Source organism: Lonchura striata, chromosome 2, assembly GCF_050655825.1.
Source record: "Lonchura striata isolate lonStrDom1 chromosome 2, ASM5065582v1, whole genome shotgun sequence".
Taxonomy (NCBI): domain Eukaryota; kingdom Metazoa; phylum Chordata; class Aves; order Passeriformes; family Estrildidae; genus Lonchura; species Lonchura striata.
Window position 1 is genome coordinate 22,885,029 of NC_140704.1, and position 16,614 is coordinate 22,901,642.

General features: G+C 37.2%; 1 protein-coding gene across 8 annotated transcripts in view; it reads left to right on the top strand.

Moving 5' to 3' along the window:
• Positions 1 to 16,614, top strand: part of CDK14 (cyclin dependent kinase 14) — a 314,718-nt gene that overhangs the window by 114,677 nt on the left and 183,427 nt on the right. The window lies entirely within an intron of this gene.

Here is a 16,614-nt window from a genome sequence, read left to right on the forward strand (position 1 = left end):
TCCACAGCACAATAAGTACTTTTACTTCCTTTGAGAAAAATCCACTAGTATATTTCAAATTTTTAACTTATTTATAAAATTTTTATTTTTTAATTTTTAACTTATTTATAAAATTAAGCACCTTTAGTTTCTACAGATACAAGACACTATTTTGTTTTAATATCTAACAGATCACTCCTTTATCAAAGGGAAAATGACACTTATTTTCAAATGACGGGGCCATGGCATAAGTAGAGACTTGCTAGTTGAGAAGATAGGCAGCCTGAGAGGATGAGATTACTGCAGCATTTTGTTTTGCTGCTTTATATTCCCATCTTTTATGGTAATGATTCAATTCTTTCTTAAATATGTTGTGTGTACAGGGAAGTAAAAAATCCCAGTATGGTAAAATGCTATGTATAGTTCATAGTAATTTGCTGAAAATTTTAAGCATGAATTGGATAGGATAATTCATTAATGAACTTTCTGTGTTAGAAATTCACAAAATTTCTAAACTGAAAAAGGTGAAAAATATTTTCAGCAGCTTACATTTTTGTACTGGTATAAAATATGGCAGCAACCGCTGTAGTCATTAAGAAGCACTAATACCTTTCTCATAGGAAGGAAAAGGTCAGTTATAATCAAAACAGTGAAAAAAGTGGTAGCAAATACATACATCTTATTTTAAAGTTATGTATGTGAGAGAAAAATATTCCTTCTTTTTCTGTTTCTTCACAGACTCCTTTTTTCCTTTGGTCTACCAGCTGTCAGATGCTGTAGGCACAGTTGTCTGGGTGAGACCATTCCTTCGGGAGACAGCATTGCTCTTTTTTCTCTTTTGTATTTTACCATAGCCTGAAGATTGTGCTGCAAACATTTCAGTTCAGTTTTTCAGTTTTGCTTGGAGAAGTGTGAGATTATCTTTCAGAAATTACACAGAATTGCAATACAGGCTTCATAATGGGGTCTCTTCTTCCAGCATGGGTGGAGTTACTGCTTTCAGGCTTTATAATCAATATGAAGAGAGCAGCATTTCAATATTAGAACTTGACCTTTACTGTCTTCTTCAAAGCAATGAAAATGAATATCCACATTATTTGACTTCAGAATGTTCCCCCCGAGTAAGCAATATCAAAAAAGAAGCCGATAATGTGTTGCATTTTTCTGCTGAGATGAAGGGGAACTGGATGGTTCAGAGACTGGTAATGGGATGTGTGGCCTGCCACCTCTGACCCATTTACTAAAATATTAGCCATGACAGTGGAGTCTAAAAGTCATCACTATGAGACATTCAGCTGTAGAATCTGCAACTGTGTATTTCTGAATTTTTGAGGTCTGAGCCACTTGTAACAAACTTCCACAGCTTCTCAGCTGGAAGCAGATTTAGTTGGAGCCAACTGAAAAATGAACTTAAAACAAAGTGAAGGAAAATATCCTTATTGTAAATAAGGATATTTTAGGTGTGCTAAAGCCAGTGATTTGTATTGGGTCTGATCTGATATAGCTTGTTTGTTGTGTGTGTTTTGTGGTGCGTGTTTCAGAGTTGCCTTAATCATTGTTGAATTGATATAGACCAGTTTTCTTTGACTTGAGGGGCTTAATGTAAATCAGGATTCTGTCCTCTGGGTTTTGCCTTGAGAAGATTCTCAAAACTGCCACCATCAATGACAAGTAGTTTATGTTATTTAACTTTTTGCCTTGGACCTCATGTGGAAGTTTCTTAACACCCCTTTTTTTTTTTTTTTTTTTTTTTTTTTTTTTTTTTTTTCTATAGGCAACTTAAACTGCAGGTTAGTTCTTTGAAGCCTGTCTTAGGTGTACAGCTAAGGCCTCAGTTGTACAGGTAATTACCTTAATGTACAGATAATTAGATCCACAGGTTTTACTTAGCCTTCTTCATCAGCTGGTTTTCATGAGCAGAGCAATGGAGGAAGTCAAGAGCGTGGTAGAAATGTACCGTCAAGGTAGCTTTGCGCACAGGCTGATGGCAGTGCCAGTGTGGCTGGTTTCCATCTGAAAACATTCTCCCTTCCCTCAGATCTCCTAGAACTTGAGAGGACAATGTACTGTAAGAGGTTAAATGCAACTAGTCAGGGGAAAAAAAGTAAATCAAAACTGCTTGCAAACTAAAAAGAAAAGCTTTTTACACATTTCACGTACATGTTCTCACTCACTTCCCTTTCCCCCTATTTCTCTGAAATCGAGGATGCATGCTTGCTCTTTTTTGTGCTCTGAGGCTCAAAAAATGTGCTTAATAATGGCAAGTACATTTTCATGCAGGCATTCACTGGATAGTGTGAAGGTTTTATTAAGAAAACAAAAAGACAAACTATATAGCACATTACTCTCTGGACAAGATAAAAATTTGCTTTTGGTGTTTCATTTCTGATTTTCTTAGTGCAGCAGTGCCCATATTGCCTCTGCTAGGAAACTGCCAGTTCCTGAAGGGGCATCTAATTCAAAGCTAAACCCAGCAGGTTGCAGGGTCATTGACAGAAAGCTGTAAAAACTTTCCCAGTTCTCCAGGTTACTTTATGTATTTCTGGTTCTAAAAGATAGTTTTCAATTTGCAATTACGTGTTTCTCAGAAAGTCTTGGTTATAAAGCTGACATGGTTGAAATACTGGCTTTGCATCAAGGTTTCTAACAGAATTAGCATTTGAATCACTTGAGGCCCTATTCACAAAACAGAGGACTATTTGCATAATCAAAAATGCTTTATTTTGCATGCCAGTGGAGAAACTAAGGGTTGTAGCTGGGGCTCACAAACAAAATTCAAGTGATCACATTGATGTGTGTCTGAATGCTGCTGTCTCTCAGTCTTGCTTGCACAAATTAATACAAATCTCTATAAAAACCAAAGAAAAAGTTTTGGAACAATGTCTAGTCTTCATGAAAAGTCTGATAAAGCAGACATTGCCTAAGTTATCAGTGTAAGGATTCGATGGACTTCCTGCTCTTCCAAATGGAAATTAAGTTTGGGGCACTTATGCTGCTGGCTTGTTGCAAGACAATGGATGTCTTTCTAAAGATATGCTCAGTAAAAATTTATGTGCTTGGAAATGGCTTTTTGTGCTAAGGAGGTCAAATTAAATAACCTATAAAAGTGTATATCTGTGGATAGTGTGTTCAAGATTTTACCACCTTTCTGTCAGATTTCTGCCAGAAGTCCAAGAGGCTTATGAATTACATTAATAATAGTCCCATCTTGCCATCAGCCCATGCATTCATGTTTTTCATCCATTTTTATGGCTGTGGACAAGAATGTAGAATGTCACATTCAATTACATGTGAATAACTCCTGATCACAGTTTAAGAGCACAAGGCAACTTCTAACCTCTCTGAGGCAATAGAAAACATTTGAAACTTAAAACCTCCCTTAAATATCAGGAGAGTTTATCCCTTTAATTTTTTCTAGACTGAATTTCTGATTTGTTGTTACTCTTGAATCAAGTTCTTTAGTGATATTTGGATGGCAGAAGTTTTAGTTCTACAAAGAAATTTGGTTATAATAATTACAGCTTCAGATCATTTAATCTTAAAAAAAGAGTATGGTGTGATCTAGGCTTTTTCTTGCTAATGTATGTCAATTAATTCAATATAAAAATTTTTGAAGCATAATATGGATTCAATTAATTTATTTAAAAATATACTAATTAGAAACTAGAGGTCCAAATAAAAAATAAAAGAAAGTGAGGTTTAAAGTAAATTAAAGCTATCTTCAATAATAGACATGCTCCTGAAAAGACAATCTGTATTTTTGAGCTTTCAGTATCATACAGTACAAAGTTTTATGCTGGCTTCTGTGTTTGTTGTTTGCTAACCTCTAGAGTAAAAGTATGTCTCAGATGCATCTAGATCTGGAAACTAAGCTAGAAATTCCATTCATCTCAATTCCTAGTATTTTAGGTTTCAAAATAGTCTAGAGTCTAAGTGCATCATTAATAGAAGTATCTTCTTTTCTGTACATTGTTTTGGAGCAGTCAGCAAAAGGTGAGTTTAGTCTGGTTCATACACCCATGTTCTTTGCAGAGTGTGCTGTTTTTCTGGTTGACTGAAGTGCATTCATTTAAAGTTGAGTTTCTCATTAATTTGTTTTAATTACAGAGGCCATTAACCTTGTAAAATCATTGACAGTTACGAATCTACATATTTGAAAATTATGTAAACAAGTTCATAAAAGCTTTTCAAGTGAAATGAAAGTGAAACTATATACAAGGACAAGTTTTTTTTTTAACAGCACTTGTTAAAGCCTAACAAAATGTCAGAAAAATACCTGCAGATAATCATACATCCTTAATGACAAAGACACTGCTATGTTTCCTATTATGTGTAGCACTCATTGTACAGTTAACATAAATGATACCTTCAAGATATGGATATGTGCAACTGTAGTTTCATCTCAGGTAAATGATTCTTAATATTTTAGAGGTAGTTTATTGTGGTCAGATAACTTTGGGAGAGTACACCTTTGTGTTTTACTGCCTCAGATCAGGTTTGTTTATCTGTGGAGAGCTTGTCAGGTTTTTTTAAATATTATCAGGCTGACATATGTAAATTTCCAAACCAGCTGGGGGAGAGAGAAGCATTTTGATGGACCTCACAGAGTCTGTGATCTGTCATCACTGGGGTGCTGAGCCCTTATTAGAAATAAATGAGTAAGGTTCCTGTGCCTGTTTCATTGATTTTTTTTTTTTTTTAAATATTTTTGTCCTACTTTCATAAGGCTGGAGCTATTTGAAATACTGAACCATATTGTGAATTTGGGGAGGATGTTTAGCCTTCTAAATGTTAGCACTTTCACTGCCACTATTTTAGTATCAGTATCTGACCTAGAATGTGCTATGAGAGTTTTCAAGTCTTGATTTTTAGCCAAAACTTTCTGGCATATGTTGGAACAGGGATTTGGTATTCCTAATTTATCAATTTCTCTTAGAGGTGCAGTTTACTGTTGCAGAATGTCTGGTGTAACATATGCACTAAGTAGCCATCCTGAAGGAGGAAAAAAATCATTGGCGCCTATTGGTACTTCTGTAATTCCTGTGACCTTATTTAGGTCAGAGTGTATTTATTTGGGAGAAAAACTTGGATGATAAAAATTTGGCCTTTGTTAAGTCATTCTTTGATTTACTTGGCATGAGGTAATGAGGCAGCAAATCGCTAGTAAAGAGCTCCAAGGACTCTACAGTGCTTGAGCTGTGTTTTCTGGAATACTAAGATGTTCTCACTTAAGTTGTAGAAACTAAAAAAGTGTTTGCCCTTTTGCAGTGCCTCAAAATACTGTTGCAGATCAGCTATCTTCAGGAGTTGCTTGGAAAAGGATTCTTTAGAGAAAAAAAAACACATTCCAAAGACTTTCAGAGGTTCAGAAACTACTTCAAAGCAATGATGGCTTTGCCATATTCCTGAACCTTGTTCTTATGTGTATGAAATTGTTGCTTACGTTGAACTTAAAACTTCAGTGTATTTGCATTACACTGAAGAGTTTTTTGTTTGTGTTGGGCAAGTTTGTTTGGGATCAGCTGGTGAGATGATAGCATTTCATCTTCAACCATGTGATAGTGCTACATTGATAAGGAGATTATATCCAGTAGTTTTGTGGTGTTCAGGTCCCATACTGGCAGCAAAATCGAACACTGAGTAGTCTAGTCTAGTTTGTGCTTGGTCAAATCAAATTAACAGCTGAAGTTTGATGTTTCTTCTTGCTTAGTTTCTGCAAGTAAAAAGGAGCTCATCAGGAAGAGTTTCTGCTATACTTACTGATTCAGCCACTCAATCTGTTAGTATTTTATTAACTTTGTCTTTCTAATTGAAAATGCATGTTATAGAGTAGTACAATTTAGGCATGTTGTCTTGGTTCTTCTAAGTCCTGCTGCTTAAGGTCCCCTACTTGTTTTATGTTCCATTTCTCTTCAGGAACAAGAAACTTCTTGCCTCTTGTGTTTGGTTAGCAAGGCTATAACAATAAACAAGACTGATTTAAAGAGACAACTAAAGAATTATCCGTATCTCTAGGCTCATGTACTATGTGGGATGGTGAACCAGGATTTAAGCTCTTAGATGTTGGCTTGTCAGCTTGTCTTGAGCCTATGAAAGCCCCCTTGTTAAACTGGCTTTTTAGGTACAATTTCCAGTGCAGAGGTGTAAACCTCCTGCTTTGCATGTAGCTTTGTTTTTGGATTTTTTTTTTTCTCATATCGACAGAGTTATAAACTCTACATGCATTATCCATGCATTTTTGTCCCCTCTTCCCTTCTGTATTCCCTCTAGCCTTTTTGTTTCCCTTTCTGATTTGCTCTGGCAGCTTGGAGAACACTGCCTCACTGAATGCTTGGCACTGTCTGTACTTGGGCAGTGGTAGGGAGGAGAACTAGGAGAAATAGAGGTTAGGAATAGATGTTGGTGTGAGCATTGCACCAGCCATCACAGGGAGTTTGGAAGAATGCAAATTCAGTGTCATTCAAAGCAACACCAGAGGAAGAAAGCAATAGTAGCAAGAAAGGAAGGGTTGATGACTTTGGCTGCCTCAGCCAGGAGTCTATGACATGGAGAATGGGGAATCTAATTGGACAGGACTAGCATTTCCCACCATTTTTTCATTAGCAGGGTTGAAGAGGGGGGAGCAGAAATGGAGTGCAGGACTTGGAGATGGCATTCAGCCAAAACCACGTTTGTGATTGAGATTCTGGGGAAACTTAGAATTGTTTTCCTGATAGACACTGTCCTATCTGTAACTGGTGTTGTACTCCAGATTTCTTGGCTCAGACTGGGAGGATGGATTCTCTGGGAGATTTTAGCTGCTTAAGTGCAGCTTTAAAGTGCAGTTTTCTATTGACTACATGTAAACTTTGAGAAATAGGGCAAATTTTCACAGAAACTAGGAAAAGCATTTCCTTGATCTGAAGTCTAAATTTTGAAGGCCACCTTTCAAGGAACGAGTTCAGAGAAGTGTTTGAAAAAAAGGTCAGCAACATTAAAGAGCATATTTGTTCTCTAGTTCTCTCTTGGAAAAGATCTGACCTGTTTTGACTGGAATAAACACCATTAGGCACAAATTGGAAAAGATGAGGACACTTGTTTAAAGTCTGTTAAGGCAGCAGTGCCATTTAAGAGGAACGGGTACTTTAAGAAGCAGGGCTATCTATTTTGCTGCTGTCATTGTTAATTACTATGATTCTATAAAAAGAATTTTATCTGGAAAAGCAAACGGTAAATTGCTGTAATTATAACTGATGAATGACACAACAGGATGGAAGAACTGAGTATATTTTCAAGGGGGCTGGATGTTTTATATCTGTATGTAGTAGACAGACAAGCTGTTGAGTTGTCCTTTAAAAAAAAATTCTTACCACCTGTGGTGTTAATGGGTTATGCTCAAAGATCCTTTTAATGTGTTTTCTCACATTTCTTAGGAGTGCTTGAATTATGGCATTGCTCAGAATGTCTTCCAGTATGATTTAGATCCATAATTTGATGCATGTCATGCATCTGCACAGGTAATTTTGGACTGTACTTGAAAATTATGGGTATGTTTTTAGCAAAAGTAGGAGGATAAAAATCACTACCTTACCTCAGCTAGGTCTCCTCTGAGCATCACTTAACTTTTGCACCCTGTCACTGTCAGCTATGGCTGTCAACTCTGTGAAGCTGAGACATTCCTTCAGCTCATCCTTTCTGTTCTGGCATCTCTCCGACTCTCTATGAAGGGCAGCTGCTTTTTAAAGAAACATACAGGACTTGCTGTCTTTTGCTTAGAGGAAAATTTTTGTCCTGTATAACATATATTCCAACTTGGAACAATGTCCCCAACCTTTCAATATGCACATGCTGCTCTTGAGAGTGCCATGATAATAACAGGTCTCATGGTCATTTAAATGTAAGTTTGTAAAGTTTGCAGTAATACTGTTTTGGATATAGTTACATTCTGAGATGAATAAAGCAAAAATCCTGGGACACCCAGTTTTTTCTGATTCCTCTTGATTGCTTGCACTTTGAATTCAACTAATACTGTTGATAGGTACTATGAACTGCAAGAGTAAATGACAATTCAGTGATGGAGCGAGAACCAAGACAATACCTAGAGACAGGGCAAATGCAGAAGGAGGAAAGTATATCTGCTCCTTGTGAATTGATAGGGCCTTCACATATGGAAAAAATACTTAAACTGTATTTTCAGAATATGTGCTTGCATAGTGGATGTTCAGCAGTTTTGGCACCAAAGGACTTTATTGGTCATGGTAAAGCATGGATGTCCATTGCCAATATAATCTTTCTACTAATTTAGTCTGGAAAATAATTTAACCCTTGCTGAGTTTTGCTGCTATAGTGTCTGCAAGCATGCTTCATCACTATTGCTTTTTTCATGGTAGAAATTAGTTTACAAGTTACTTGAGGGAATATTGTCGTTTTGTAGTCTGCATGCTTAGCATATTTTTAGATGGGAAAGAAAAAACAACTACAAATTTTATAAAAGGCATCAAAGAGATCTAGAATTAAGGTTATTTCCTGTCCTTAAAGATGTTTTTAAAATTTTCTAGGTATTATTCATACATCAATCATTCTATTGATTAAGAGCCTAATTGTTCATTGTTTTGAGTTGCTTTTTAGGGCAAGTTACACAGTAACTGCATTTAATTTGCTTCATTATAACATTTGCTTCATTATGACATTTTTGTTCTTTTCCATACACTCCATGTTTTTCTCTTTTCAGTTACAGAACCGTATGCCTTATTTTCACTGTGATAGATTTTGTTTACTCAAATAGTTGTAAAAATAGTTGTTTTCTAGCTTTCTACCGAGCCTGCCTTTCTTTTACATCTAAACCATTCCACAAGAGATGCAGCAATGCTGTGAGCATTCCAGCTTTATTTTCCACTTATGGGCAAAGAGGCATGTTGAGCCTCACCCACCCAGAAGAAGAAAATTGACATGATCTTTTAAAGACTCCTGTCTCGCTCCCTTTTTGAAAAATAGCAAGACATATGCCACAAGCCTTTTTTTTTTCTGCAGCCTGAAGTGCGTGTTGACAAATGAGTCTGCTTTTCATGCAGCTTTTTTTTTTTTTCTGAAGGAAATGGCCCACTGAGAAATAGAGCAAAAGTAATTTTTTTTTAAAATAGCTTTTCTGTAGAATTCCTCATTTGTAAGTAGTAGCTCAAGTATGCTGGTAGGCAACTGAGTTTCATGTCAATGCAATTTAATTATTTCCTGTGATGCTTTTCTATCTTTTGTGTACAAAAAAAAAGAAAAATATTCATTGCAGGTACATAAGGTTAAGTGATTTCTTGTCATATTGATGCATTGGTAAAAGTGAGTAACAAAATGCTCATTGATTTCAGCAGAACATGAGGTTCAGTGCTGGTACTTGGTTGTTTACTCCCTCATTTGAACAATATAATACTAATATTGCAGATATACCATTTAAAGCAGAGGATCTTTATTATGGTTGCAAAGTCAATCATTAGGAAGTTGTCAGAGTTAAGTTTACTTGTGAAAACTTAATTTGGTCTCTCTTCTTCTACTGTTCTTTCCTTAATTACACAACAGCACCATGTTTGCTCCTGCTGTGTGATCTCTGCCTGTGTCAGAAGATGATCGATTAATTTAATTTAATGTTCTTGATGGGTGGCTCTAGCTATAGGCACCTACTGTGCATTACTAAAACACAGATGGTTTTGAAAATTTCTAGAACACTAGTCACTCTACTCTGACTACTTAAATATTTGTTCATCTTGTCAGCACCCCACTTGCCAAGAGTCCTTTTAAATTATTTTGAGATGACTTTCAAAGTTCTTGCATAATGCATAATGATATTGCATCTGCAATATCAGTGTACACTGTTGCTTGGGGTTCTGTAATAATTGAATGCACTCTGCTGTTCTGGTAAGCGTGAGTGAAGATCAAAAGTTGAAATGTTCAGAAAATGAGGAATATGGTAATATTATCAGCTTGAGTGACTTAAAGTTGTGCTTAGTCAGTGGTAAGGTAAGGGTAAAGGTCAGGTTAGTTTTCTTCTGACTTAGGCCTCATAGAGTTTCCACCTTCTCTCATGAATGGGCAAGATCCTTCCACTGTATTTATTCCATCTGTAACACAAAATTAAATACCTGAGAACAGTTAAAGGGTACAAGCACACAAGTTGGCCATTGCAGGAGAAGTTAGACTGTGAATTTGCAGGTTGTCAAAATGTGAGAGAAATGCAAGATAGATGTGAAGCAGCTGTGAACTGAAACCCTGGCTTATCTCATGGTAGTGACATCAGGAATGTGTATCTCAGAGTTCACATTGTGGCAGCCCCTGTAATTGTAGTCCATCTCTGTTTTGAGCTTGGCCTAGCATTCTTTATTTTAATTTGGATTTTTGTGTAAGTAATGTTCCAAGTATTTGAAAAAGCAAGTGGAAATCTCTCTTCCATTTTCTGGTGCTGCATCTGCACTCTAATGTTTCAATATATTTGCTAGGTCTCATATGAACACATTCTACTTGAACTGAAATGTTAACTGGTATTTTGAAGGGTTCTTCTCTCTCTGGACTGAAATTGCAGGAGAATGAGGAACCTGACAGACTGATTCCTGCTGAAAGCAGTGGGAATCTTGGGTTCTTGTATGGACATCAGTGGAGAATATGTGCTAGTGTCTGCAGGCTCTTGTGTACTTCCCCCACACTGTGAGTGTTTGCCCACCTGTGCTCTGCATCCTGTCCCTTTCCTGTCTTGTCTATGTGCTCTTCCCACTTCCTGCGTTTTCCACCTGTGAAAGATGTTCATTTATCCTCTGTTTTTTTTTTCTCCTTACCCAGCTGTCCTAGCTTCCACTGTGGATCACAGCCTCTCCTGCCATCTCCCCTTTTTGGTATTCCTCCTTCCTTTCACACTGCTGATAGTCAGGTTGAGCCAAAGAGACAATTTCCAAAGCTTTAACTTCACCAAATTTAGAGTAGTTTCACAGAGATGGCAAATTGTGTATTTCTATTTTAAAGGCCTCTTCCCAGATTTTAATCCCTACTCCAAAACACTGGGTTGAGGGGTTTCATTTTTTTTCCAAAGGGAAAGTTATTTTGTGGGTTACAGAAGTTGTTACTAAAGCCTGTTTTTGAGAGGGGAGGAACTGTTTAGGTTGAAAACTTCCAAAGTGATCCTAAGGTAGATAGATATTTATGTGAAGACTGTCTGAAATTCATGATAACAGGGCTAAAACCAGTGATGTTTTTATAAATAGATTATGTTATTAGTCCGGGTCATACTATGTGTGCATCAAAAAGTAATAGAAATGTTCCTCCTTTCACATGCTACCTGCATTATAGAGTTGTTTTCTTTAAACTCTGCATATTTTTAATTTACACAGTTTCCTCCTCTTGAATACTGAAATGGATAGGGAAGGCAAAATATGACTGGCTGCTACAAGATACAAGTAGCATATGGTAATTGCTTTCCAAAAGAGTCTGGCTTTAATAGGATGATGTCTCATTATTTTTAACCTCCATCTGCACTTGTGTTGGAAGAGCACTGGGAACAATACACAATGCATATATTTATATCTAGGATGTAATGAAAGAGACATTCATTTCATATGGCAGCAGTCTTCTCTATAATTGTTAGAATAATATATTGTAGTGCTTTTCAGAGCTTACTTGATCAGTCCTTCCAGTGTTTTATTCCAGTTCAATAGGCAAAGAGATTTTAGCAGGTTTGTGATTTTTGCTTAGGGGACTACAGCTTTAACAAGAACCTTTGACAGTGCTAATGTGTTTTTAGCACACACCCTTTTTCTGCATTTCTTCTCTAATTACGTACTATACTTTCAAGAAGGAGCAGCAAGAAGTTGTTTCACAAACAAAAAAAACCACTTGGTTAAAAGTTCAAGTCACTCATGTAAGCCTGAATTGAAGCTGAGGAGGTAAATGAAGCTAATTTGATCCATGTAGTCCCTCCAGCAAAGCAACCTACAGTTGAAGGACTACCAAATACTTTCTTGTGAGCATGTTGAAGCACTGTTTGCTTCCTTAATGGCAGACTGTTGTTTTTTTGACTTAATGAAAACTAGAAGAAGGAGTATTTATTAGATCTAGAGGAGACTTTCATGAGGTTGGAATTAGCAGTAAAGAAGGTAATTGAGCTAAGCTCATGTAATAACCCATCTAAAGTTTTCTGTTCTGCTTTTTCTTCTTTCTTTACCTCAGAAATTATTTTGCAATTTTTTATGAAACTTCCTCCTAAAAAGTTTTCCAAGCTGAAGAGTGGCCTACATATCTTTATTGCATTGTGTCCACTATTATCAGAATGGAAGCTGCATAATTCTGTGTGTTTATAGGTGTGCAGCTCTAAAATCAATGACTTGGTATTACATATGTGCTATAAATAATAATCATTCTACAGAATATATCCTGTGGTGAGAAGATGGGAAGTTTCTGGTCAGTGTGGTCTTACCTGGGAGGTACAGTTTTCACTGAATTTAATTTTGTTATGTTAGGGTTCTAGGACAGCAAAGCTATTTACTTGCAGTAAATAATTTCAGATGGGTGAACTGGAAAATAGCAAAGTGTAGATTTGGAGACTGCATTTCTGAGGAGGAAAGTACTGCACATTTATTGCTGCAAAACCAACAGAGTGCTGAATTCCTGTCTCTGTGGTAGAATTCTAAGTAACATTTTGCACACAAAAATCCCTGCTGTGTGGGAAGTGTATGGGACGTTGTGCTCTGAGGCCAAATTTTAAAAATTGCTTTGAAAGATGTATAAATTGAAAATAAGTTGCTGGGAGAGAAGCAGAACTGTAGTTTGTGCAGGCAGTAAGACACATTTGAGTGTGTTTGTTCAGGAAACGTGATTATAAGAAAAAAACCCCATGAATGTTTTCTCACTAAGGATGCCTTTCCAGGAGAGCTCAGAGACTGATCCCAACTGTGTATGCAAGGAAGCTGGCACTCTGACAGAGAGCACCGTTGTGTCTGCAGAGTGTGACAAGCTGCAGAATTCTAAAGATAAATTGCTTGGCTCTGAAGCACAGCAGCTTAACTTGCTTTCACAGATTTGTGTTACTGACTAGAATATGTGTTCTTTGGTGTCTCAGAAATCCAACAGGGCAGCAAAGATGCACAGTTGCTTTAACAACATTAGAGAAGGGCAAGCTTTCGTGGTGTGCAGTCTTCAAAAGTCTCCTGACAAGAGAAATCTCCTGGAGTGAGGAAGGGTGAGCACTGCATGTGAGCAGCAGCATGAGCAATAGTTAGTGCTAGTGCATGGTAATCTCAGAGGACGCCCCAGCTACTGAGGACAGCAGGTATTTTTATAGCTATACTTCTTAGAAAAATGTTGAAAATGTGGAAATATGAGAGAGAGCATCATCAGCAGTTGTACATTATGGTGCATATGGACAGCATGAGGCCAAATTCTGCTGCTGAGAAAAACTTCCAGGTCACTGAAATATCAGCCAGTTTGAAAATCATGTGTTATTCTTCTGTCTAAAACCACAGTGAAGATTTGTGATTTTTCACAAAGTGAGAATAAAATGATAGTCAGGAATTGAAAGACTTGAATGGATGATCAAAGGACCATAATTAATGTTTGAGCTTAATGTACTTACCATGTCCACAACTACTGTCTTTGCTAGTGAAATGATCTTCCATATGACCCGGGAGTCAATAGTAATAGTTACTTTTGTTGAATTTATCAAGCAGCTGTGAAATATTCCTTTATGAGATATGGGAATAGCCTTTTTCAAAACGCTCCCAAGCCGAGGCTGATGTAAAAGTCACAAGGCTTTGTTAAATGGAGTGTCAGGCTTGAGCTGATGCTGTAAACCCCGCAGGGAGTGAAGCACAGATTTACTGATGCTACTCAGGTTTTGGGTAAGAGAGTTGGCTGCAGTCCATCTGGCTTGCCTTGCTTGTGGAGTGAGTGTACTTTAGAATCCAGCTCATCTGGGAACAGCAAAAGCCTCCTTGACCAGCACAAGTGATATGGCAGCTTGCCAGGAGCTCATAATAGATGAGAGCATTCCCTTGTTGGAAGTGAAGCCTGTGATGGTTATTCAAGAAAATTCAATGTGTTTCCTTTAAGTATGCAAATATGGTTATTAGCCCTTGATGGAAAGTATGGAGTGTTGGTACATTTAGCAACTCAGATCATAAGCTTGTGTAAAAGTCACAGAAATCATCATCTGGGACATTGTTAATTGTTGAAGTATGGCAACAATTTGCCTTCCTTGGGTTTTACTGTTAGAATTTGCTGTGTGGGACTGTGCAAACACAGGTGACAAAGAAAGCACCTGGCCATTCAAATCCATATAATACTTTGTCTAAAATGCTTTAAAAATGAATTTTAACATTCCTTGCTGCTGTTTTTCCTCAGAACTCTTTGGAGAAATTAATTAAAAGTGCTGCCATCTGTTTATCTTACATTTCATACCAAGGGTAAAAAAAGAATGCCAGTACTTTTGAAGCAGCATTGTATAATTTTGTTATTAAAAATACATGTTAACAGTACAGTGAGTACTAGTACATTGGTCCCACTTTTGTGAGTTGTTGCAATACTTTTTCAAAAACATTTTAGTCTTTTTTTCTTAAAAGAAAACAACTCTGTGTGAAATCTGTGGGTAATAATCACTGGGTGGAGATGGCCTTCTCTGACAGAATTATTTTGTTCTGGAAGTAACACCAAGGCACAGCAGCACCTGACTTCTCACTGGGCTCCAGTACCAGCTGCATTGGCAGCTTCAAAGGTAAAGTCAGCCTTGTCTCAAGTTGATGCTGACAGATTCTCTGGACTCCTTTTTATTCTTTTGGATATGGATTTCTGGGTTTTGTCTTTGAATTAGTAGAGTTCATCCAAAGTTCTATCCCCTTCTTTAAGAACTTGCCCAAAAGAGGAGGTTTATAAGTCATTTGTTCTGAAAAGCTGGTTTTCTGGGAAAAACCTCCATATTATGGTTCATATTTCATTTTGTTTTTAAAGTACTCTGTGGAAGAAGAAACAGCTTACCTCTTTCAGAATTTTTTTTTCTCTTTTTAATTTTCCCCCGCCTTTGTTTTTTTTTAAGAAACAAACCAGTGTTTTCACAAGACAGACAATCTTAATGATAAGTCCAGATAGAAGAACATATGGGGTAATTCTCTTACTTTCTTACCACTTATATTTGTTTTCTCACAATATATATTGACAGTGTAATTGGTTATTTCTGCAGTGTAAAATTAGGTGGATTTTGCTCTCTGTGCTGTATTACCTACTGTATTTCACTTGGACTAATGACGAAGACAGAAATTTCACCCTGCAGGTGATATTTTATAGTTCTTGTAATATATGGCAGGTGCTGATTATTGAGGCTGTAAAAGGGGAGAATTGGATGTTAGAGAAGATAAATAAGAGTGGGGGAGGGGACCAAAGGGGAAAGACAGTATTTGCAAAGACCTCGAGGTAAGCTGCTTTCAGTGTACTGTTTAAACTTTAATGACCCTTGTAGAGATTTTAGCAACAAAGTAATGGCCAGCTAGAGGAATTAACGGCCTCAGGTGATGATCTGAACAGCAAAAGCTGACAGAGACCATAAATACTATTACAGTTCGACACAGGCTCTGCTAGGAGGAAGTTTTTTGTTCACAATGTCTGTGAATGTGTGGTCATTCAATAAGGTTTGAGGAAAGAGCTGGTGAAAACCTTAGTTACTTCAGGTGAAATCTTAGGGTTTCCCCAGGTTAAAAGTTCTTGTCTCTGTTAGAAGGTACCTTTCAAAACAGTTGTTCTTTATCTTTGGTTTGTAGCCATACCTTTTTTCAGCAGCAATTTCTCATAATTTTCTTTTAAAAAAACCCAACATATCCAAATCTCTCTGAGCTTTAGTTCCAAGAAATTGTCCAAGTTCTAAGATGGAGATCCCTTGAAAATTGCTCACAGCTCTTCTTTTCTGAAAAAGGCCTCTATTTAATTTGTGGGATATGAACAGTTTCTAGACATGCACTGATCAAAATGTCTAAAATTCTTATTTGTAATTACAGTAGCTGTTTTACAGCTCAGTGGCAACAAAATCAGCACAAGAAAGACTCCTCTGTGCTGGCTGTCTAAATAGCAAGAGCTATGGAGCGCAAGCTAAAGCAAACTCTTCTGAATTTTTTCTTATCATCTCTTCATCCAGGTTGTCAAGTTGCCTCATTCTTGGTCATAGAGCTTCCTTGCAGGCTTGCAGTCCTTTCTTCATGATACCTGTGATGACAATCACTTTGAAGCAGCTTTATGGTATTTTCCTCTTTGCTGTCTGCCTTCTGCCTAGGATGAACTCCAGTGTGATGCTAAGGATGCTTGTGGAGGAAACTGATGCAGCCAGATGCCATGCTGCTTTTGTGTTGCTTCCTAGAGTGATTAACTTGTCAGATTGCTCTCCTAAAGACCAGTATGAGAGATGATATGTACTTATCTTAATTCAAAGCCACATGACCCCTGGAGTTAGTTCAGCCTGATAGAAAACCCTGAATAGGACAGCAAGGGGTAACAGTGCTGTGGAAGCTCTGTAGTTTCCTTTCTGCACAGTAAAGGATTGAGACACACATTTGGCCTTTCATTCTTTTACTTTGACAAAAGTAGAAGGGTGAGAGAAGAAAGTTCCACATTATTCAGTTTAGAAATGTACCACTCATTTGCATGTCTTTG